At 41.5% G+C, this 23,102-nt stretch overlaps 1 long non-coding RNA gene across 1 annotated transcript; it reads right to left on the bottom strand.

Moving 5' to 3' along the window:
* Positions 1-2,878: 2,878 nt before the first annotated feature.
* LOC144616575 (uncharacterized) lies at positions 2,879-21,366 on the bottom strand. Its single transcript, XR_013555929.2, has 3 exons — positions 21,227-21,366; positions 7,072-7,088; positions 2,879-3,404 (listed from the first exon to the last, which is right to left on the bottom strand). It is a non-coding gene; the product is annotated as an uncharacterized LOC144616575 (long non-coding RNA).
* Between the last annotated feature and the right edge of the window lie 1,736 nt (positions 21,367-23,102).

The following is a 23,102-nucleotide window of genomic DNA, read 5'->3' as shown; positions in this document are numbered from 1 at the left end:
GTGTGCATCACAGGCTGGCAGGACAGCAGTCTGCAGGTGGCATTGTGCAGTACCTGTCACATGGGGGGTTCAGCGTCATACACAGAATAGCGAGTTATCGGGGGGGGGGGGGAGCTGAGATCTGATACTCCACCCCGAACAGACTGAAAATACATAGTTCTCTGAATTTTGCCGATATTTTCCCCAGAGGTAAATCTCAAAATGGAGATCACGATCCGTGTATGACTTCTCATATTTTCCTGTAGGATATTGTAGCATAAGCCTTCCTGTTTATGAACACTCAAATATCCGTGGTAGCGGCATAATACTCCAGTATCAGATATTGCAGAATTTACTTTATTAGTTAAATGTGTGTTTATTTATTTTGAAGGGGGAGGGGCCCTGGGAGAGGGAGAAAGAGAATGTCAAGCAGGATCCTCGCTATCAGTGCAGAACCCAATGTGGGGCTCAATCTCATAGTTGCCTTCAGTAATCCTCAATTATTGGAGATATATATATGTGTGTGTGTGTGTGTGTGTGTGTGTGTGTGTGTATGTATGTATATGTGTATATATGTGTATATACACATATGTGTATGTGTGTATATATATGTGTACATATATATGTGTATATACATACATATATACATATATATGTATACATATACATGTGTGTATATATGTGTACACATATATATGTGTATATACATACACACACACACACACACACACACATATATATATATATTTCATTAATAATACTGAAAAGAACAAATTGCTTTATCAAGTCTTAGGGCATTTTCGATCTTCTCCTCCTTAGAAGAAAATTACTTTGATTAACACCTTACATGCTGTAAGAATGTGTATATCACCTTAAGAACCCTAAGAGGTGAACTTCAACACTGTCCGTTGCCCCATTCAACACATTTTGTCAGTTTGGTTTTGGTTTCTACCCTCAGATATCTTTCTGAAATCTTTTACTCACACCGTATCTCACGTTTACTTTTGAGCTCAGACCCCATTGTCCCGACATTGTTGAGAAGGCAAACACACAGAGTCCAAGAACAGCGAGCTTCAAGGACCCAGCTGAGGGTAAGATTGGGACTTCCAGCGAGGAAGTAAAAGTGGCTTATGAAAGAGATCACGGTAAAGTCCTTGTTAATTGTCGTAGAATTCCTTAAATCATGGGTTTTGTGGTTTTCAGCAGATTAGGGTGCTTTTAAGTCATGTGGAACAAGAACAATCCCCCAAATCGGCCTTCTGTTGGTGCCCTCACTTGTAATTATTCCTTTAATTTTTCCTTATGAGAAAAATCTGTTTCGTTAAATATTCCTGCCCATTGGTTTTGATGTGTGCATAATGTTTGATTCAATGATTGTATCGTGACTTACCATAAATTCACACGTATATGATACCTTACACTTTTTTCTAACTTTGGTTAGTTATGAACAACCTAGGGTGGATATAATTTTATCTGTAACATTATGAATGCCCATGATTATTTCCTTAGACAGACTTCTGTGGGGAGAAATACTGAGCCAATGAGTATACAAGTATGCCTTTCAAAAGCCATGCCAAGGTTCCCTGCTACCAATAAGAAGCCTACAATCATGTATCTGTATTTATATGTGTGTATATATACATATATACACATGCACACACATAAACACATCAGTGTATAAGCCAATGAACATCACACACACACGTATACATATCTATACAATGAACATCATATATATACTTATATATATATATATAAAATGGAAGCTAGATAAAAAGGTGTATACACACACACACACACACACACACACACACACACAGACACATTTTTATGTAGCTTCCATTTAATGTTTTATTAATAAAGTAATTGAACTTTTATAGCTCACACATGTTTCAGTAGGGGAAAAAAAAAAAAGACAAATACAAATCCTGGCTATTCTAACAAAGTATTTCAGATGAAATTTAGAATATTTTGTCAAATACCCAATCTTCAAATAAATCATTCTGGGATTTTAATTGGAGTCTTTCAAAATATTCTTCAGGTTATCCGACTTCGGCTCGGGTCATGATACCGTGGTTTGTGAGTTCGAGCCCCACATCAGGCTCACTGCTGTCAGCCTGTCAGAGCAAAGCCCACTTCAGATCCCCGGTCCCCTTCTATCAGCCTCTTCCCCACTTGTGCTCTCTCAAAATTAAAACAGTTAACAAATAATTAAAATATTCTTTAGGAAAATTTTTGTAATTAAAAATTTTTTTTTTTTTGTTTATTCATTTTTGAAAGACAGGAAGAGACAGAGCACAAGCAGGGGTGGGGTGGAGGGAGAGCGGGACACAGAATCTGAAGCAGGCTGCAGGCTCCGAGCTGTCAGCACAGAGCCCGACGTGGGGCTTGACCTCATGAACCACGAGATCATGACCTGAGTTGAAGTCGGACACTCATCCGACTGAGCCACCCAGGTGACCCAATTTTTGTAATTTTTTTAAATGGATCCTAAGAAGGCTTATTGATACAAATATTCTTAGGCATTTTACAGTTTTGATTTTATAAGAAATGGTAGATTTTTGATGTTATAGTCTAACTGGTATCGTTGCTTAATAGGAAAATGTTTACTTTATGATTTGACTTTATAACTAGCCAGTTTACAGATTTATTTTAGTAATTCCAGTAGGACTTTTTTTTTTTTTTTTGGTTCATTGTCTTAGATATTCTAGCTAGATGGTTGTCAAAAAATATAATAAATATGTTTCCTTCTTTCATATATATGTGTCTATATTTTTTCGTGTCATGTTCGCATTTCAAAAACAGTGTTACATAATAGCAATTATTGGAATTTCTCTTCCCCAGATTACTAGGAACGTCTCCAGTGTTTTAGGGGTGGGCATACTATTGGCTACTATCTCATGATGACAATTGTAAAACTTTCTCTATTTTTCGAATCTCTGGAAAACGGCATAAATATCTGGTTTTTGAGGTGTAAAAGACTTACATGTAACATCAACGAGGGTTTATTATGCCTCTGGTTGGACATTAGATGCTGTATTTGGACCAATTTTAAAATTCCTTCCGGAGTTGTTGGTCAAAAAATGTTCCAACAGTTCTCAAATCGATTTGTGCACCCCCATTTCCTTGTAGAAAATAGTTTAACAAAATGTTCAAACTTGTAACCCCTGGGTTGAAATATTTTCTTATAAAAGGTCCATTGGTTTCTAGCATAGATATCATTCTTTATTTCCATGTAGATTGTCCATAGTTCTTCTCATTCACAGATTATCTTTTCAAGAAACTGTTCTCAGGCTTTACTGATTTTTCAAAAGATCTGTTGCAGAATAACCAATTGTTACTGCTCTTCTTCTTCATTAATTTCTGATTTCATCTTTTATCTTCTTTCTTTAGGTTCAGTTCATTGTTTCTTGATTCAGTCGAATCTGTAATTTAATTAGCCTTATTATTTTTTTAAATAAACATGTTTAATAATCACCTGCTAATCACTTCCGCATTTTCTCTACCTCTCTAAAATGGCCCTCCATACCTAAAAACCTAAATTCTCAGTGTGGAGGCAAATATTCTACTTAAACTTTTACCTACTGAATTTTTGATGTTTACCCTGCTCTGGCTCAACACCATTTCAGCCTCTCTATAGTCTGACATCTGTTACTAAATGTAGGGAGAGGGCAGATTTGAGGGAAATGGTTGTAGGATTATTAGAATCACTTTGAACATATAAAGTATTGGTCAGGGTCTTTCATTTCTCCAGTTTTTAAATGTCTCTCTCTTTTAAGCGTCAGTAAGTAAATACGAGGAATAAAAGACCTCCTGGGGCGCCTGTGTGGCTCTGTTAGTTGAGCGTCTGACTCTTGATTTCGACTCAGGTCATGATCCCAGGGTTATGGGATCGAGCCCCACATCAGGCTCTGTGCCGAGCGTGGAGTCTGCTTGAGATTCTCCCTCTCTCTCCCTCTGCCCCTCTCCCCTGCTCTCTCTCTGAGAAAGAAGGAAGAAAGAAGAAAGAAAGAAAGAAAGAAAGAAAGAAAGAAAGAAAGAAAGAAAGAAAGAACTAGTCGGTTAAGTGTCCAACTTAGGGTCAGGTCATGATCTCCCAGTTCATGAGCCCAAGCCCTGCATTGGGCTCTGTGCTGACAATTCAGAGCCTGGAGCCTGCTTCGGATTCTGTGTCTCCCTCTGTCTCTGCCCCTCCCTCCCTCTCTCTCTCTCTCTCTCTCAAAAATAAATGTAAAAAAAAAATTAAAAATTTTAAATAGTCAAAAAATAAAATAAAAGGAAATAAAGGGCCCATCCTGGAACAATACGAAAGAGCTTATCTTACTAGTTTCTATTCCTTTGATTGGACTCTATCTTTGAATGGCTATTCACATTCACAACCTCAGCTCTCTTTTTTTCCTTCCAAGAGTTACACTATAAATAAAGCTACTAGCTTCTTAAAATCTTTTAAATTACCCAGATTTTCGGGGCGCCTGGGTGGCTCAGTCGGTTAAGCGTCTGATGTCAGCTCAGGTCATGATCTCACGGTCCATGAGTTCAAGCCCGCGTCAGGCTGTGTTCTGACAGCTCAGAGCCTGGAGCCTGCTTCAGATTCTGTGTCTCCCTCTCTCTCTGACCCTCCCCCATTCATGCTCTCTCTCTCTTTGTCTCAAAAATAAATAAACATTAAAAATTTTTTTTTATATTAAAAAAAAATTACCCAGATTTTCAGTGAAGAAATGGCAAATCCTCTTTTGTCTCTCTCTTATAAAAAATAAATAAATAAATACCATTACCCCTGTGCCTGCTATAATGAGGACTGGCTCGATAGACTAGGTAAGATAGTCATTCTCAGAAGTCAGTTGCAAGATAAACCTCAACTCAGAAATGTAAATCCTGGGTAATTATATGTTAAACAGGAAAGATAGTAGATATGATTGAGCAAAAAAAAAAAAATAATAATAATAAAGCCCCAAGAACCATGGAGCAGAACGTAGAACACGCCAAACGACGTTGACCTTTATTTTATACTTAAATTTTACACTTAGATTGATTTTTTCCCCCTGCTTTATATGCTGCTTGGTTTCTTATGAATCAAGGGTGGGGGGGGGGCAGGAAGATGCTAACAAAGTAATTATGGGGTTGGAAAATGGGTCTCATCCTAAATTGTTCATCTTTTGTTAAAGAAAATATTTCTACTGGGTTTTATTTTTTGAAGGAAGACTTTTACAGAAAGACACAAAACAAAAACTGATCAGGAAAAGGGAAGCACTTAGAAAAAAGGGAAAGGGTGGGACAAAGAAGTAAGAGTTGGAAAAACCAGTGCAGTTTGGGTGAAAAGAGGGTGAGAGGAGAGACACGACCCAGAAAGGTTGTGTCAAATCCTAGTAGCTGGGATCCCTTTTCAGAGCATAAAGCCACTGTCTTAGCAGGTATGGGAACTGTAGCAAAGGTACAGTCCTTCTAGGCTCTAATATTGTTTGTTTTCCTATCTTATGATCCAGTCCCAAGACAGAAGGTAGCTTTATGACCAAGGTCCCAAGACCACATTCCTGTTCAGTTTGGGACATTGGGAGCCTGAACTTTCTAGCCTTCCAAACAGTGAGGATTGATGATATCTATCTCAAAGCCCCCAGGCGACTACAGAAATGATGGAGGTTTCATCCTGAACTCAACCAGATTTCCAACTCCTACAATCCCAGCTGATAAGTTTCTAGGTCCCTCATAAAACCTACCCTCCTCTCTCCCCTGCTCCTTCTCAGAAATCATCTGCTGCCTGGGAGAACAGAATTGAGAAAGGACCACACCCTCACGGAGCTTTCTTACTCCTATCTTTGTTTCATGCATCCACTCCATTAGAAAGGCTTTCAGGAGAGAGCAGTGACTTGGTTTCTCAATTCCAGTCACATCAGGGCCGGTCACATAGTAGGGGATCAATAAATATATGTCGAACAAATAGAAAGTGGCATCATTGGTTACAGTAGAATATTTTTTTTACAAACAGGCTGATTGCCAGGAAGACAAAGTGTATTCTGAATAAAACATTATAGGGGCGCCTGGGTGGCTCAGTCGGTTGAGCGTCCGACTTCAGCTCAGGTCATGATCTCACAGTCTGTGAGTTCGAGCCCCGCGTCGGGCTCTGTGCTGACAGCTCGGAGCCTGGAGCCCTGCTTCCCATTCTGTGTCTCCCCTCTCTCTGCCCCTCCCCCGTTCATGCTCTGTCTCTCTCTGTCTCAAAAATAAATAAACGTTAAAAAACAAATTAAAAAAAATAATAAAATAAAACGTTATAGAATTTTGCAAAAGGATTTCAATTTTTTCGTTACTCTTTAACTTTTATTTTATTTTATTTTATTTAGCTTATATTTATTTTATTTTATTTTATTTTATTTTATTTTATTTTATTGCATTCTTATTTTAGTTTAACAGAGTCTGGATCTTTACTTATAAGCCTGATGAGGGCAAGGATTTGGGCTTCTATCATTACTTTATTGATTTTCCTTCCTCAGGATCGCTGTGGCTCTGTAGCTGAGCTAGCACCCCCTCTATAGAGTAGAGTGAATTTAGTTGTTATTTCTGTTGGTGGTGAAGAGACCATTGCAAATAACTCTACTGAATTTACATTGAATATGGACAAAATCTTTAGCTGAATTGGTTAATTCCTGTATGAGGAACTGGGGGGTATTTAACCAGAAAAAGACATGAATACACAGGAGGCACCAATGTCAAGCTCGAGTAGCTGAAAGTAAGTCGTGTCATCTAGAAGAAAATGTGACCCTGTTCAGTGTTGTACATATCACCACTCTTCTCTGTGTTTATTCCAGTCAAGGAAAGGGAACAGGTTTCAGCCCCAAATAATCAGTAATCTGCACTGAGATAGAACTTCCAAAACTGGTTTCTCAGAACCGAAGCAATTCAAAGGCACACTCAGTTGCTGTTTGACCTTTTGTGACGATGGTAAGATCAGCTTCCTTCCTGGGACTAAATGTCCCTTTATTTGGACTTCAACTGCAAATTCCCAGTACATGTGATTGAATCAATACCAGCAATATATTTCGCATTCCCACGAGAGGTTAGGGAGATGCACAAAAAAGTGTAAAACTTGCCACCTACCTTAAGGACGCTGCAATCTGACGGAGGAGTCCAGTATTAAGCACAAGAAAAATACAAGAGAGAATGTCAATGCAGGAGTTAAATGAAAGCGTTTCTGAACACAGTACTGTCTGAGACTAATTTCCCGGAGCAACACAGTTGAGGGCAGTGAAAGTGGCTTTTCTAGGCCAGCCTATGTTCTCTGTTACATGGGCCCTTGTCTTCCAGTTACAGAGACTCTAAGGTGAACTTTGAAAAGTCAAGAATGTGGATCCAGAGAGGAAGGTAGGCTCTGGTCAATGAAAGACCTTGCTTGCAAAGAGCCTTACTCGCTCAATAATCCTGAGTGAGGATCTGAGGACTGGATCAGGCATTCCCAGTTTTGAGCACATGTAGAGTGCTCAACTTTGCTCACACTTGGGGCTCTATGCAGAAGAAGAAATGTCACTGAACTGGGAGATGAGCATTGAAATCCACAAGCATCCCTCCCCCCCCCCCCCCACTTTACGACGTATCACTATCTCTCATGCAATATATAGCTTCCCTCGCTCATCATTGCTGCCCTGTGAGGAAGCAATCATTATCCCCACTTGACAGATGAGGGCAGAAAACGTGAATATTCTCAAAATCTAGCCCTCACGCAGAGTAGCAGCTTCACTAAAACAGCTGGAATTGTTTGAATGGAGTTCAGTGGTGACATTTGAGATTGAGGAATTATACCAACATGGAAAGACAGTATGTGTGCATGGGACTGTAACTGTTTTCAATAATATTGGGGAAACAGAAACTTTTGAGTAACGCCTGCAGTTGAAAGACTCTAGGGTGACTTCCAATGTCTCCGTCTCCCACCATTCATGCTCTCGTGTCACTCCCTCCCTTTGAGTAGAAGTTGAACCTAGTTACTCTTCTTATGAGTTAGAATACAGTGAAAATGATGGGCTCTCGTTTATGAGTTGGGTTAAAGCAGCACCGTGACTTCCGTCTTTTTCGTTCTTTCTGGTTCTCTCTCTTGGAGCTTTGCTCTGGAAGAATCCAGGCGTCATGCTGTGGGGAGCCTCCTGAAGAGGTTCAAATAGCAAGAAGCTGATATCTCCAAGAGTCGGCGAAGGCTTGAGAGTTGCTAACAGCCCCTTGAGCGAGTGAGGAAGCAGCTTCTTCCCCATTGAGCCTCGTGATGGTATAACCTAGGCCAACAACTTGATTACAGTCTTGTGAGCGGCCCCGAATCAGAGGCACCGAGGTAAACCATGCCCAGATCCTCGATGCATGGAAATTATGAGATTATAAGCAATGAGTGTTTTACACTGCTACATTTCAGCATCGCTTGTTACACAGTCAAGAGATAATGAACACACCAATCATATGAAAAGTGAGATATCTTTGGGAACCTAGAGAAACTTTAGGCAGATTTTAGGAAGAGGAGAGGGAGTTGGAATTCTAGCAACTTCAGTAATAGAAAGTCTGGGATCAGTGTAGAAAATGGGCCATAAATTTACAGAGACACCGAGACTAACTGACCCCGCTGTAGCTTAACAGAGCAGGCCATACTGGGCAGTTAGCATGGAGTGGACTGTGATGTGCTAGGGAATAATAAAACGTGGGGAAAATTGCCTAAATACTTAGGGGAATTGTTTCTAAATTTTTCAACGACAAGGATGCTTTCTACTTCCCCCTATGGGGACCATATAAAACCAGCCTTGTCAAACTCTCATCGAAAACCTTGCAATGGCACCCCATTGTCCACACAAAAATGCTTAAGCCTTCTGGCGTAGCACATTAAACCCTCCACCGCATCCCTGCTGCCTCTTCTGGGTTCATCTCTTAGCAACTCCTCAGATTTCATGCTTGGAACTCCCCAAATGCGTCAACGTCCATAACACCTCCTGCACTTAATTGAGATGATCTTGTGTTCCTGCAAAGCTCTTTACCGCTTTCTTTGTAACTCCTCAGTTGCCTTTTGTGATTCTGCTGAAGGACCACACCAAGCAAGAAGACTTGTCCTTTGTGACCAGCAGGAGTAAACAGCAATCGGAGAACATAGCATGTTGTCCTGACATCACCTTTTCATATATCTTCCTTCCTGCCCTTCCCCATGGTAGGCACCCAACTGAACCGCCCCATCTTTGTCATATTTCACATAGCAACCTACTTTTATAATCGTCCTCCTTACTTAACCCAAAGTCTAAAGTGGCCTGTTAGAGCTTCAGGTCAGGATGAGAAAAGATCAGACATGCTGAATCTGTATCATCCATATCAAAAGCAGGTCATGTCAGCGTTTTTGTAATTTTGCAGATGAAGGTATGCTGTGTGTCTCTTTAAAATGTTTCGATAGCTCCTAGATCCCCTCTGGTGCTCTTGGAACGTGTAGAGCTTCTTATGGGCTCCTCCGGTTTCTCGTTTTCCTCCTAGGATCTGTTGCCCTTTTGCTGGTTCGAAGCAAAAACAAAATTAAAAGCCCGTATGTAGGCTTCTTTCATTCATATCTTGAATGAATTCTCAGAAGTGCTGTAGCAGTGTCTTTCCAACCTATCAGCCTCGAGGGCAGGGCTCCTTGCTGTTAACGGTTTCAATCTAATACAAGTCCAGCTATGGCATCCATGCTTTGGATACACCCACAAGATCACACAGGAACATCTCGTGGTCCTTTACAATTCTTATTTAGCAAAAGACTAATATAATGTTTAAAAAAAAAAAAAAAAAAAAAGAGGTGTTGGCCAAAATGTCCCTAAAGGAGTGGCTGGACAGGACACCAGAAACTTCTTGGTGCAATACCTTAGTTCTCCTACGGTAAAGGAAGATCGAAAGTAGAGGAACCAACCGAGTCCACGTAGCTGGTGAGTTGCTGGGCTGGCAGTGACCTCAAGCCTCAAGTCCCAACCAAGGGCTCTGCCCGCCATACTACCAGCTCTCCCCTATTGCCCAGCGCTCAGTCTGCATGAAAATAAAAACTCAATGGCAACCGAGGCAAACGTGTAATTTTCTGTTTTATCGGCAAGAGCAGTTGCCTCCATTTTGCTTCCGCTCTGAATATTTGGGACCGGTAATATTTTCACTTTAACGTGCAGATATTAGCCTCGAGCCCTGCTTCCTTTTGTCTGTTTACAAGCCCACACAGCAGATTTTGGGGTCAAGCAATGTGTTGCATTTGCATGAGGTTGCACTGGCTCACGTTTTCTCTGGGATCCTGCCTTCTGTTCTTGCCATATCCCTTTTGTTTATGAAATCATGGAGCACAACACCACAGCCTGCGGTTAAGCTTGCTGACAGAACAGAAATTGAATCAATCCCTGGGAGCAATAGATTCAAACCCTGGGAACCTCCAGCATATTCTGGCAGCTGCTAGCGAGGCTTTGCTGTACATGCCTCCCAGGGATTTCCCTGGGACATTGCTTTTTTAAGAGAAGCATTTATAAAAACTACCCACTGTGCAAATCTACCAACAGTCAGTGGTTTTCATACAACTTGTAGGAGCTGTGCACAATTCTATGAAGAGGAAGCAGTGACTATCCTGTAAAGAGACTTGCTGAGGGGAATACGGCCCTGGGCAATCAGTAAGGAAACCCACGTCTGCTGGAGACAAGGATACTGGGGTTCCAGTTCTCCCTTGGCATCCTCTTTCCTCCACTCGAGAGAAATCAGACCATGTGGCCTGATCCTAATTTGCCAGATTTCGGGATCTTATTTTTCGAGATGTTTAAGAAACAAACAAAAATGGAGGTATATAAAAAGCAAGTAAGAATGATATGAAGAAATTCAAAGGAAAAAAAAATAATAAGGAAATGTGCTGAAATATTGTCAAGCGGATGCAAAGCATTGTAATATTGGACCATTTTATACATATTAAGTGAAAAGAAGTATATGAAAAATTAATGATCACTTCCACCCAAGTAACAGAGAAGTGAAATTTAGAACCCTTACTCATTGGTTTAAGTTGCTATTAACTTGTATCAGTACTTTGGAAAGCAAGCTACCAGTATATGGAGAAAAACTTAGAAGTATTCATGTTATTTGATTTAGAAATACACTAGTATATTTATATCCCCCACCAAAAAGATACGCTAAACACAAAGGCACTTTATTTGACCTATTGACAATGTATTTTTTCCATAAAATATTTTATAACTGGGAAAATTAGAATCTACCTTACTACCCAGAAAAAAATGACAAATAATTATTTTATCTGGTACTTCATGGTAATTTCAAAACACACTGTCACAGTGTGTTGTGTGTTACGAGTTGCAAAACACTTTCTCGTTCGTCATCTCAATTTTCCCATATAAAACTCCCCTGAGAAAAAAACCTTATTCCACTTATATAGATGCAGAAAATTCAGCTCAGAAAGGAAGTTACTTGGCCAACATCACCAGAAGTTGGAAGTGGTATTGGCAGGCTCTAAGTCTGGTTATTCCTGGGGACGCAGAATTAACAGTGGAAGGCACTTATGGATCCAGAAAAGTCCATTGCCAAGGAAGAGTGGGGAAGGGGTATAAGAAGGTGTGCCAGAGTGTTTCATAAGTTTCATAGGAAGCCAGTGGGTTATTTATCTAGAGTGGGGTAAAGGAAATAGGTTCGAGGAGACCTCACAGGGACTCCTGTCCAAAATGGCAGGTCTGGAAACCAGGAGGGATAGGAGCAGAGATGAGTGGAGAGTGGAACCCAAAAGGAAGCAACCAAAGCACACTGAAGAGAGAGGGTGGCTTGTTGACGATTGAATTTGGGTTCTGTCTTGTTCCATTCAGGTTGCTGTAACACATTGCCATCAACTGGGTGGATTAAACAACAAACGTTTATTTCTCTCAGTTCTGGTGGCTGGAAGTCTGATATCAATGTGCTGGTGAAGGCCAACTTCCTGGTTAGCAAATGGCCATGTTCACATCCTATCTTCACATGGCAGGGAGCAAAGAGGAAGGATGAGCTCTCTTTCTCTTCCGCAAGGATACTAATCCCAATATGGAAGCTCCATCTTCATGACTAAATACCTCCTTAAGATCCCACCTCCCAGGGCTATCACGTTAGGGCTATGGTTTCAATATACGAATTCTGAGGAGATACAAATATACAGTCCACAAGGTAGCCACCACAATCTACTCTTCCTTCCATAGTAGTTGAATCGATATGGGGCACATGGCAAGACCGCATTTTCCAACCACCCTCTCAGAGGTGAGAGTCAAAAGGTACGCTCTCCCCAGTGAAGTGTGAATACACATGTGTGTGTCTTCAGGTGTAAGCCTCATGATTGAGGATGTGACTTCTCCCCACTTTTCTTTCCAACAAGTTGAAAGCCAGGCAGGGTGGAACCACACAGATTTTGAGGAAGGGGTCCATGAATGACCAGGGGGAGCAGTCTGCTCTCAGCCGAAATGCTCACCTAGGTCTGTCATGAGCAAGAAAAAATCTATCAGTCTGTTTCCAAAGATACTTTGGTTTTTCAAGAATTTCAGCAACTTTGTCTTATTCCAATGAATGCAAGACATCACTAACATTTACACCATATGACTACACCAATTAAATGCTTGGATTTCTGGTTGAATACTGACTCCAAGGTAAATAGGATTATTCTTATTTTCTGAATGAAGAAAATGAGTCTAAGGTTGTGCAAGAGACATAAATGCCAGGGTAAAATGTCATGGGGAGGAGGAAAATCTTGAGTATTTTGTCAAAGCCTGCCCATGCCATTCATTAGAGCAGAACCTTTAGGAGTGGCAGCGTGGCTCAGTCCATTAAGGGTCCGACTCTTGATTTTAGCTCAGGTCGTGATCTCACAGTTTGTGAGTTTGAGCCCTGCCTTGGGCTCCACACAGCTCATGTGGAACCTTCTTGGGATTCTCTCTCTTCCTCTCTCTCTCTCCTTCTCCCCCCCCCCCCCCACCCAACACTTCCTCACTTGCAATCTCTCTCTCTTTCTCAAAATAAATAAATAAACTTAAAAAAAAAAAAAAGAATAGGACCTTTAATCTTGCAAAGCCTCATTTTGTTCTTCCACAAAATGGGGTTCTGATAGAACGTGTTTTGTAGGGTTTGGGGAGGATTCAGTGAGGGAATACATCTAAAGTGCCCGGCGTATAGTAAGAGCTTGGTCAGGGCTGATATCTTTATACCAGTCCCAGTGAGTCATTGAGATAAGATTCACACTCAATTCTCTAAAGCTCCAAAACTCATAATCTTGTCACCAGGGAGCAAACTCTGGGGCCCAGATATAGTTCTCCTTAGTGCTGTTAGTTTCATGCCTTTAGTGTGTGTATTTCCCTTCTTTCTACACCAAGGGATGCTCTAATTCTGGCGTATTTTGTGAGGCCATCGGCTTGATATTACATCTGCCACTGAAACTAACAGCGGTCGTAAAGAAATACAGCTTCTCGCCATTAGAATGACTTTTCTCCGTATCCAGGGAAAGATGTTTCATCCATTTAATGCACAATACAGTTACATAGGTCCTCTAGTCAAAATACTCCAAAATGCATATTTTTTTAAAAAATAGTTCCGATGTCATACTTTTCCCTACAGTATATTAGAGCTAAATGTGCAGCAGTATTTTGTCCTCGTTTTCTTGTTCTGAGGTTACTTCCCTTTCTTCCTAAGTATTCATCTATTGGCTGTCCAAGGTGTTGTGTTTTTGTTTGTTTGTTTTTTGTCCCCCTGCAAGCAAACCAATGTGCCTGTGCGAAGACCTGCCCTTGAAGGGAATTCACCTCTAAAACCACAGATACGTTTGCCTGATGACAGTTTCCCATTCTATGTTTAGTTCTTTACTTTCTTAACGGAATGCTTGTCATTATCAATAAAACAAATCAGGCAACCTTCTCATATTTTTCTAGGACAGCCTTCTCAGTTAGAACTTGCTACAGAGATGGGCATGTTTTGCATCTGTGCTGACCAAGGTGGTAGTCACCAGTCACATGTGGCCGGTGAGTACTTGAGACGTGGCTTGTGTGACTGAGGAGCTGAATTTATAATTACCGTAGATTTCATTTTAATTAATTGTAATTTAAATGGCAACATTAACAGCTACCGCATCGGCAGAATTTCATTTTTTTGTTTTTATTTTTTAAATTTATTTGGGAGATTGGGCACAAGTGGGGCGGCAGCGGGGAGAGGCAGAGGGAGAGAAAAAGAATCTCAAGCAGGGTCCATGCTCAGCATGGAGCCCGAGCCCAGGGCTCGATCCCATGAATCTGGGATCATGACCGGAGCTGAAATCAAGAGGTCGGTTGCTCACCCAACTGAAGCACCGAGATGCCCCTGGCAGAACAATTCTAAAGTTTAGAAGCACACAGTCCAATAGAAATATAATATGAGACACATTTTATAATTTCGAATTTTCTAGTAGCCACTTTTGAAAAGTCAAGAGAGGGAGAGAGAGAGAGAGAGAGACATGAGGATAAAAGTTATTTTAATGATATACTTTCTTATGTGATCACATGATCCTGTAAAATAAAATAAACATGTGGTTAACATTAAAATTTCTTTAATGATATAATTCACTTCTTTTTTTTTTTTTCATACCGAGTCTTTAGAAATCTCTTGGCTCTTTTATAATTTCAGTACATCTCAACTCACAGTAGTCAGATTTCAAGTGCACACCAGACACATTTGGCTAGTGGTTACCATACTGGGTAGGGCAGCCCTTTCCCGTTAAAGTTTATACTCTTTTGTGGCAGAGGTCTGTCTTGTGCATCAATAAATTCCTTGCTCTCAACACTGTGCTGGCCCATAATATGTCTTTCATAAATATGTGTTTATTGACTCCTGATTACAGCGATCAGTTCTTCCTCCGGATTTACAGGTAAACCAAAGACTTCTTACAAAAATATAGGAAGCCCTTATATCAGCTCTCCCATTTCGAGTTAAATCTTTTTTATTTTTGTAAGTACGGATCTGCCTCGACTTACGATGCGGTTCTATCCCAATATTCCCATTGCAAGCTGAAAATATCGGTGCAGGTTGAAAATGCACTTAGTATACCTAACCAACTGAGCATCATAATTTAGACTGGTCTACCTTAACCGTGCTTAGGACCCTGACATTAGCCTACAGTCGGGCATAATCGTCTACCGCAAAGCCTATTTCTAATAAAGTGTTCGATATCTCGTGATGTATTGAATGCTGTGCTGAAAGTGAAAACAACAAAACAACTCCATGGGTACAGGAGGGTGGTGAGTGTAGCGGTTGCTTATCCCCATAACAGCACGGCTACCTGGGTGCTGTGGGTCTTTGCCACGGTGAGGCATCACAAGGGAGGATCCCACTGCCTAGTGCTCACTCAGGCAAAGCTCCAAGTTCAAGATTTCAAGTACCGTTTCTAACTGAATGCGTATTGCTTTCACCCCATCGTAGAGTCAAACTCAAAATCCTAAGTTGAACCATCGTAAGTGGGGGACTGTCTGTGCCTGGCATATGTGACGCTCCACGATCAAGGAAAGGCTTTAGAACAGAAGTCCGCAAACTTCTTGTGTAAAGGGCCAGCTAGTAAATATTTTCAACGTCGTAGGTTATACAAGCTCCAGGACAGAAGCAGCCATCGACGAGATGTAAGTGAATGGGCCTGGCTGAGTTCCTATAAAACTTTCTTTGCAAAAACAAGCCGCACAAAGATTTTGCCCCGAGGGCTGCATAATTTTTGGAACCTCTGCTTTTTAAGTTCTGCATTTTAAATTTATTTTGTTTCTGGGGCGCCTGGGTGGCTCAGTCAGTTGAGCGTCTGGCTTTGGCTCAGGTCACGATCTCACGGTTCGTGAGTTCGAGCCCCGTGTTGGGCTCTGTGCTGACGGCTCAGGGCCTGGAGCCTGCTTCTGATGCCGTGTCTCCCTCCCCTCAGCTCCTCCCCTGCTCACACTCTGTCTCTGTCTCAAAAATAAATAAAGATTAAAAAAAAAAGTTTAATCTATTTTGTTTCTGACCTTCTCATATGGCACTACATAAACCAGATGTGTTCAATGTGTAAATGTTTACTGAATTTGAGCAGAAAATGTACTTTTTAAAAAAAAAAACCATCAATTCATGGACACCTGGGTGGCTTAACGACTGGGTGAAGTCATTAAGCATCTAACTTCAGCTCAGGTCATGATCCTGTGGTTCATGAGTTCAAGCCCCTCTTTGGGGTCTGTGCTGACAGCTCAGAGCCTGGAGCCTCCTTCAGATTCTGTGTCTCCCTCTCTGTCTGCCCCTCCCCCACTGGTGCTTGCTCTCTCTCTCTCTTTCTCAAAAAATAAATAAAACATTAAAAAAATAATTTAAAAAATGTAAAAAAGGAAGTGGGAATATAGTGGAGACACCTGACAAGCACTATTCGTCCAGGTGATCAAGGTTAACATCAAGAGCCATGAATCATGTCACTAATGCACATTCTGCAATAAAACACTATGAAAATAGTGTTTTAACTCTGTTTTCCCTCCCAGTAGCTCAGAACCTGGGTCTTATCATGGAAAAATCATAAATTCCAACATAGGTTAGCCCTCTAAAATATCTGACCATTACTCCTCAAAATGTCAAGGTCATCAAAACCAAGAAAAGCCTGAGAAATTGTCACTCTGAAGAGAAGCCTAGGAAGGCATAACAACTAAGTGCCATGTGGTGTCGTGAGTGGGAGCCCAGGAGAGGAAAGGGACATTATGTAAAAACTAAGGAAATCTGCATAAAGTGTGAACTTTAGTTAGTAATAAGGTACCAATATTAGTTCATTAATAGTGACAAATGTATACTAATTATTGTGAGATCTTAGTGATAGAGGACATTGGGTTTGGGATATATTGAAACACTCTGTACTATCTGCCAAATTTGTCTGTAAATATAAAACTGTTCTAACAATTTAGTCCATTTAAAAACAAAGAGGGGCGCCTGAGTGGCTCAGTGGGTTAAGCCTCCGACTTGGTTTCGACTCAGATCACGATCTCACGGTTTGTGAGTTCAAACGTCGCATCGGGCTCCGTGCTGACAGTGCGGAGGCTGCTGGAGATTCTCTCTCTCCCTTTCTCTCTGCCCCTCCCTCACTCGCTCTCTGTGTCTCTCAAAATAAATAAACTTAAAAAATAAATAAATAAAATAAAAATAAAGAAAGAGTAGATACTGGAGTGTTAATTACAAAAAAAAAAGCAAACTAAACCAAACAAACTAACAAAACAAACAAACAAACGACCTAACATAAGCAAGATTCACCAGAAAGAAGAAAAGCACACAAATTCCCAGTAGAACAAAGACATGACGACTTGGCATATTCCATGGCTTGTACTTCTTGCTACAGGCAGGGAGAAACATGGAAGGTTTTGAGGTGGGGTGGAGTAAACATGACCAAAATTGTATCTTAAATCTGAGAAGTGGTGGCCAGATTAGAACCAGAGGTAATTATTAGGGAGCGGTGAAATTGATGGTAGGGGTTGCTTATACAGTAAAACCTTGAATTGCAAGTAACTTGTTCTGCGAGCGTTCTGCGAGATGAGCAAACATTTTAAGTAAAGTCTAACTGGATAAATGAGCGACATCTTGTAGTACAAGTACTACGTGATGCCGAACATCACATGATCGCAATTGAGCCATGGGTTCTCGAAATTCACTTTGATATACAAGTGCTTTGGATTACAAGCATGTTTCTGGAACGAATTATGCTTGTGAACCAAGGTTTTACTATATTTGGTTTTGTAATGGGGTAACATTTGTAACATTAATCTACTTTTGACTCTTTAAATCTAGGTGGAACCATTTTATACTGGCTGAGAGAGGACCCAAGAGAATTCAAGTCAAAATGAATTTGTTTCAATTTTTTTTCTTTTTTCTTTCTTTTAATTAATTCATGGTGTGGTCATGATATTGAGAATGAAGGCTTTCATTTTTGAGAACTGTGCTAGGGAACTCGGCATGAAGTTTACACTGTAAATACCAATTATGTCCCTCTTAATATCCCCATTTTACAGATGAGTAAACAGAGGCACAGGAAGATTATGTTACTGGTCCAAGGCCTAACAGTAAGAACTTAAATATTGGTACAACACAGTACTATCGTTGCCTTAAGTATCATGATTAAAAGCAATACCCTCGGGGCGCCTGGGTGGCTCAGTTCGTTAAGCGTCCGACTTCAGCTCAGGTCATGATCTCACGGTCCGTGAGTTCGAGCCCCGCGTCGGGCTCTGTGCTGACAGCTCAGAGCCTGGAGCCTGTTTCAGATTCTGTGTCTCCCTCTCTCTCTGACCCTCCCCCGTTCATACTCTGGCTCTCTCTGTCTCAAAAATAAATAAACATTAAAAAAAAAAAAAGCAATACCCTCTTGTTTAAGTGAGGGATGGTTAAGTTTATTACTTTTGCTTTAAAGATTCTCAGTAAGTGGTAACTGGACCCACACAGACTTGTGAAAAGAAACATATCTAAACCAGGATGTGGAGGTGATACGCTAAGCCCTTTGCAGGAGATCTTGAAAAGATGTCATCCTGGGATGCCAGATGATACAAAGTTATCTCAGTATTGATGCCATTACCATAGAATTAGAAAGAACCTATGTGTAAAAGAGCCATTTATTAGGTGTTGAAGCAAGTATATTAGTTTCCCGTGGCTAAGGGCACACATTACCACAAAAATGATGGCTTAAAACAACAGAAATGTATATCTCGATATTCTGGAGTCAAAAAGTCCCCATTCCCGGTGTTGGCTGAGCTGTCCTCCTATTGAAGGTTCTAGAGGAGATTCTTTCCTTGTCTCTTCAGGCTTTAAATGGCACCAGGTGTTCCTTGGCTTGGGGCTGAAAAACCCTAGTCTTTGCTTCCATTTTGCTTTCCATTTCCATTCATACAGTCTTCTCATTTTCTCTCTGAATCCTTGGTGGGTCTCTTATTAGGACTCTTGTCACTGGATGTAGGGCCTGCCTAGATAATCCAGAATGAGTTCATCTCTAGGTCCTTAACTTAATTGCATCTGAACATACCCTTTTTCCAAATAAGATGACATTCACAGGTCCCCAGAATTAGGACATACCTTTTGGGGACCATCATCTAAACTAATTCATCCAAAAAAAATTCATCCAAGCTTTCATGATTCTATGCATTCCAATTTTACTTTCAAAAAGCAAGATTGACGTTCTAAACCCTGCCCTACTCATGATTGCATTGTATACTGGGGTATGGGTCATAAGTTTAGAATGACTTTCCCATGCTTTACATCATTATCAAGCTAGAAATTTTTGCTAATGGTTGGGAATAGAATGGAGGGCTTTTTATTCTTTCCACCTCACCAGCAATTCCTGACCTACAATGCTCCGATCCCTAAAGGTTTGAGAAGGAAACAAGAAGCATCCAGGAACTGTTTCCTATATTTCAAAGAGCGTGACTGAAGTTATGCACCTGCCCAGAGACACGAGGTACAGGACAACCAAAATGTCAAGCTCTTCTGCTTTTGGCCGGTAGAGAATGATATCAGTGAAGTAACATTGGCTTCCCTCCTGAGATCCCAAGCGGTGGCTGGAAGTCATATAGATGTTATCTTTGTTCATTTCAGAACAAAAGAGAAAAGACTGGTCTGAGTTGTCCAGGGTACTCTGCCCACAGGTGCTCTGCCATGTGCTTTATTCAGCAGGAACTACCGTATGATGGGGCAGACAGGACAGTAGGGTGAAGCCCTGATGATAAACAAGAATGACGTCTGTTCCTCCCTCATGCATCGTATTGAAGCACAACTTCATACACTATCTGGATTAGTGATATTTTCTCACCGTCTGTGCCTCCTAATGTCGGTGATGTAAGATACCAAGAAACCGCTCTTCCATACCCCCAAAGATTGAGGACTTTCACCCAAGGACATTTTAGTGAACCTGACTTCCAATTATCTTGATAAAGATATATTAATTTTATCTTGTAAGCCAGTCAGGATAGAGGCTTACTACGGGGATCGAGTTTCAACATGAAAAAGACAAACTTAGAGACAGGACTCCGTATCTCTCGCTGTGCTAATAGCGATTGAGACAGCAATTCTAACATCAAAAACATTGGAGGACGATGGCCATCAGATGGTAAGAACGGGATTTTCATAGGTACCGCTTCCTGACGAATCTTAGCAGCTTTCTGATGATGCACAGCCCGAGATGCAGACTTTGTAGCACGTGAGAGAAGAGCTTGGATCCCCGGCTTTGTTTTACCCTGGCAGCAGGAATTTTATCAGTGGTCTATGCAAGCCTGGGGCTTCAGACACGGATCATTTCCACGGCACCTTAACAATTACCCTCGTCTCCTATCCTGGACTCGTCATTGCTCTCAAATACCACCTCCCCAGAAGGTCAGAGACTTGACTTTCAACTCGGATGGGAACATTTCTCACACCACGAGGACTGCGGCAGCGTGGCTCTCTTCGACATTTGTCTCATGTGCTTGCATTTGAAATCACTGCAAAGTAGCGTGAGATCTGTGTGTGGTTAGAGACGAGGGGTCTGGAGCCCCGACCCCATGGCACGAAGTTGCTGAAAGTTAATTTGATCGGGACTCACAGTGCAAACAGACACCCCATCCCAACGTGAGACGAGTCCACTTTGCATATTAAAAAAAAAAAAAAAGTTTGTTTGTTTGTTTGTTTAGTGTGAGAAGGGGAGGGGCAGAGAGAGAGAGAGAGAGAGATGATGCAGGCTTCATGCTCAGCCCAGGGCCCCCCACAGGGCTCCTTCTCATGAACCGCAAGATCACGACCTGAGCTGAAATCCAAAGTCAGAAATCACAAGTCAGAGGCTTAACCCGTCTGAGCCACCCAGGTGCCCCCAGCTTCACATGTTTTTTTGTTTTGTTTTGTTTTGTTTTTTTAAATACTAGGTCTATTGACATATAATTGCATATCATCCAGTTTCCTAGTGTAGGGGACACCAGAGAGGGGTTTTTAGTATATTCACATGTTTAGTATATTCAAAAATTTGTGCATAGATCACCACTATCTAATTTCAGAACATTTTTATCACCCCTAAAAGAAACTCTAGAAAACTTGGTAGTCACTCCTAAGTCTTCCTGCTCCCCGCCCTGGACAACCGTAGCGTAGTTTCTGTCACTATGGATTTGCCACGTTTCACTTATATGGAATCACATAATACGTGACATTTTTCATCTGGCTTCTTTCACATTGCATGGTATTTTCAAGGTTCACCTATGTTGTACAAATATCCTTTAATCCTTTATTCCTTTTTATGACCGAGTAACATTCCATTATGCAGCTACAGGCATACCTCAGAGATATCGCGGGTTGGGTTCCAGACCACTTCGATGAAGTGAATATTGCAGTAAAGCCAGTCAAAGGAATGTTTTGTTTCCCAGTGCATATGAAAGTTGCGTTTATACTACAGTCTATTGAGCACGTAATGGCATTATGTCTAAAAAAAAACCCAAAACAACGCATGTACCTCAATTTAAAAATACTTTAGGGGCTCCTGGGTGGCTCAGGCGGTTAAGCGTCCGACTTTGGCTCAGGTCATGATCTCGCGGTCTGTGAGTTCGAGCCCCGCGTCGGGCTCTGTGCTGACAGCTCAGAGCCTGGAGCCTGCTTCTGAATCTGTGTCTCCCTCTCTCTCTGACCCTCCCCCGCTCGTGCTCTGTCTCTCTCTCTTAAAAAAATTTTTTTTAAAAATACTTTATTGCTAAGAAATGCGACCCCTCATCTAAGCTTTGAGTGACTCATAATCTCGCTGGTGAAGGATCTTGCCTCCCCATTGTTGGCTCTTGGCTGATCATGGTGGTGGTTGCTGAAGGCTGGAGCGGCTTTGGCAATTTCTTAAAAGATGACAATAACATTCGCCACATTGATTGCCTCTGTGTTTCACAGCCGATCTCTCTGCAGCAGGCTTCTTTCAAAACTGTAGCCAATCCTCCCAAACCTGCCACTGATTGATCAGTTAAGCTTACGGGATATTCTAAATCCTTTGTTGTCCTTTCAATAATCTTCAGAGCATCTTCAGGAGGAGTAGATTTCATCTCATGAAGCCACTTTCTTTGCTTGTCTGCAAGAAGCAAATTTCATTAAAAAAACAATGTTAAAATTTTATCATGGAACTGCATCAATCCTGTTTCATTTTCAGGCCCCATTCTTGATTCTGGTTCTCTTGCTGTTTCTAGCACATACACGGTGACTTCGTCGTCTGAAGTCTTGAACCACAATCCATGAGGGTTGGAATCAACTTCTTCCAAACGCCTGTTCATGTTGACATTCTGACCTCTTCCCAGGAATCACCGGCGTTCTTACTGGCACCTTAGAGTGGTGAATCCTTCCCAGAGAATTTTCAGTTCACTTGCCCAGGCCCATCAGAGGAATCACTTTCTGTGGCAGCTACAGCCTTACGAAATGTATTTCTTTCTTTGAAAGTCAAAATGACTCCTTGATCTGTGGGCTGCAGAATGAATGTCGGCCTGCTGGCATGAAAACGACATGGTACATCTCTGTCAGAGCTCTGGGGTGACCGGACGCATTGTCAATGAGCAGTACTATTTCGAAAGGATTGTTCCCCCCGAGGCAATAGGTCTTGACAGTGGTCTTAAAATATTCAGTAAACTGTTGCAAACAGGTGTGGCGTCCTCCAGGCTTTGTTGACCCATTGATAAGGCACAGGCAGAGTAATTTAGCATAATCTTTAAAGCCCTTAAAGATTTTCAGAAGGGCAAATGAGCATTGGCTTCAAGGTAGCAGCTGCATCGGCCCCCAACAAGAGTCAGCCTGTCCTCTGACGCTTTGAAGCCAGGCACTGACTTCTCCTCTCCAGCTATGAAAGTCCTGGATGGCATCTTCTTCCGATATAAGGCTGTTGCGTCCACACTGAAAATCTGTCATTTACTGGAGCCACCTTCATTAATGATCTCAGCTGGATGTTCTCGATAACCTCCCGCGACGTCTCCGTCAGCACTTGCTGCTTCGTCTTGCACTTGGGCATCACGGAGACGGCTGCCTGCCTCACCTCATGAGCCAACCTCTGCTGGCTTCACGCTTCTTCTTCTGCGGCTTTGGCGCCTCTCTCAGCCTTCACAGAATTGAAGAGAGTTAGGGGCTGGCTCTGGATTAGGCTTGGGCTTAAAGGAATGTTGTGGCTGGTTTGATCTTCTATCCAGACCAGTAAA

This window comes from Panthera onca, chromosome B3 (genome assembly GCF_046562875.1).
Source record: "Panthera onca isolate mPanOnc1 chromosome B3, mPanOnc1 haplotype 2, whole genome shotgun sequence".
Lineage (NCBI taxonomy): Eukaryota > Metazoa > Chordata > Mammalia > Carnivora > Felidae > Panthera > Panthera onca.
Note: the sequence above shows the minus strand (reverse complement) of the source record. Positions and strands in the feature narration are given on the sequence as shown.